This window comes from Penaeus monodon, unplaced genomic scaffold (assembly GCF_015228065.2).
Source record: "Penaeus monodon isolate SGIC_2016 unplaced genomic scaffold, NSTDA_Pmon_1 PmonScaffold_9606, whole genome shotgun sequence".
Classification (NCBI taxonomy): Eukaryota; Metazoa; Arthropoda; class Malacostraca; order Decapoda; family Penaeidae; genus Penaeus; species Penaeus monodon.
In genome coordinates this window covers 10,001-12,573 of record NW_023664999.1, presented here as the reverse complement: position 1 = coordinate 12,573, position 2,573 = coordinate 10,001, and the positions used below count along the sequence as shown (strand labels likewise).

General features: G+C 38.4%; 1 long non-coding RNA gene across 1 annotated transcript in view; it reads right to left on the bottom strand.

Annotated features, from left to right (window-relative positions):
- Nucleotides 1-2,523: 2,523 nt before the first annotated feature.
- LOC119572097 overlaps nucleotides 2,524-2,573 on the bottom strand; it is a 337-nt gene continuing 287 nt past the window's right edge. The window contains exon 2 of the long non-coding RNA XR_005228685.1: nucleotides 2,524-2,573. This exon is cut by the window's right edge and continues 87 nt beyond it. This is a non-coding gene — a long non-coding RNA (uncharacterized LOC119572097).

The window sequence follows — 2,573 nt, the reverse complement described above, 5'->3', positions numbered from 1 at the left end:
ATCTGGGAGATGATAATCGGTAAGGCTGGAAAGCGTTGTGGTAAGAGGTTACCCCTACCCTTTTAAATATTAAGGACATCTGAGTTAAAAAGAGGAGAAATAAACATAGTTTTTCAAAGAATGCATAAAAAATTGGGACACATAGAAAAGGTTTTTATAGATAAAATAAACTAAGGGAAATCCAAGTTCAGAAGATTTTGTGAAAAAGTGAGTATGATTTCAGGAGGTAGCCAATTTTTTTTTTTTGTATTTTATCATAAATTTTTGGTAATAACATAGATCTGAGAGATTTTGGAAGTGACAGAATAGTTGGCTGTTTTATACCCAAAATTTATCTTGGAAATTTTGGCAAGGATGATGATGTGATAAAAGGGCCCCTATCCTGCATACCTTTTCGTGCGCTTTGATTTTGGGAAATTATCGTTTTAGGAAGCTAAAGGTTACGAGAGGAAAGCAATTTTTTGAGTTCCAAAAACTTTGGTGTCTGGGAGAGTTTCACTATAAAAATTTGCGTGAGTTGTGGCCTTGAAGTTAGCATTGTAGAAGCAGTCAAAAAAAGATTTTGTAAGCTGTTTTTTAACCCCTAAAAGGGCTAAACTATTGATTTAGCACATTTTAAAATACACATTTAAGCCAAGTAGCCTGATAAAAATATGCTTTTAAAAAAATAGCAGGGTGTTTTCCGTCTTTATTTGTTGGAAGAGTGTAATGCAATGCTACACACTAGATTGTGTAGCTCTCTCCAGCCTGGAAACCAAAAATGCTGTCCGCCCTATACTTGTGCACCTCTACACCAACTGGCCTTTCTTTGGCCTCGGTGGTTTCTCTCCCACCAGTCCTCCTCTAAACCATGGGGAAATATTGAATACAAGATTACATATTAAGAACATAAGAGCTCTTCACACTTTACCCATACCTTTGGATAGCATAGGGTCACATCATGGCTAACTTGGCATGGCTCCTAGAGGGGTCTTTCCCAATGTCATAGCTGACTGGCTGCGTCACAGGTCTTCACATCAAGTTATGATGATTCATGTTTTGCATTTTATGCTGTTTTTTTAAAAAGGGAAACCCCTCATGCCCACACTATATGCCCGGGACTTGCATGAGAGAGGAGGAAGTAACAAGCTACCTTTTCAAAATTATAAAAAAGGCATACTGATTTAGATAATTTACAAAGATGTGCATGTATATACATTTTCTGTGTATTTTTTTTTACTGGATATCCCTGTAATCTTTAATGCAAAGTGTTAATAAACATACAATATAAAAAATGAAGACAGTCAGTAAAAAAGTATTGTTTATAGCACTTACAAATTTTTATCTTACTAATCACTAGGTCTGGGTGATGTGGATGTTTTGTCATGGGTAAAAAATTAGCCAAGGGGAAGATGATGAGAAAGTTTTGCTGTGGAAAATTCTTGCCAAGTAATGGGTGATGAAGACTTCCTGTCATGATTGCACAAAGTACTTGAAGTGAAATTGGCTCGGCTAGCTTTCAGAAAGGGCCATATTCAAGAGTTCCTGCAAGATTTCCACCTGTTTATCCTTCTTTACCTCCACACCTCCATGCTACCCTGATAATGAATATATAAGGTTAAAATGTTTATAAAGTGTAATGGTAACACATTGCCCAGGGGGAAGACTTAAAGTGCCATGATGTGTGTCATATTCCTTGGGAAGAGTTGAAAATTTGGTGTAATTGTAGCTGGGGATAGGATTATACCACACACACACACACACACACACACACACACACACACACACACACACACACACACACACACACACACACACACACACACACACACACACACACACACACACACACACACACACACACACACACACACACCTGTGTACACACACACCTGTGTCACACACACACTCCACACCTGTGTACACACACACACACACCTGTGTACACACACACACACACCTGTGTACACACACACACACACACACACACACACACACACACACACATACACACACACATACACACACACACACACACACACACACACACATACATACATACACACCTGTATACACACACCCATGTTCATACAGGCACACCCATGTACATGCACACACACACAAATAGTCCCTCATATTGATACAAAGTGCATCTTTGTTTATGAACATTATGTATCAATATATTTTAGGAGGTGGTAGACTTTGTGAGGTTACGGCTGTCCCAAGGTATGGAACCTGAAGACGTGTGCGAGGATTTGATGACTCGCTGTCTAGCCCCGGACTGCCAGATGGGAGGACTTGGTTGCGATAACATGACTGTTATCCTCATCTGCATTACCCATTCTGGCTCCTGGCGTGAGGTAAGGAGTTATTTAAAATATGATTGGTAGATTGTATTTAAAGGAAGAATTGTATATCATTGCATATAAAAATAGAGAAAGATCTGATCCTGTAAGTGTACCATTGATGGGAATAGATAGCTTCAGTTTAATTATAGTGGAAAGTTTAGGAAATATCTGGATAAGGAATAGAAGACTAAGCAAAGAATGAAAATTGCACATTTATTTTGAAGTATCTCATTATTTAATGCTGGT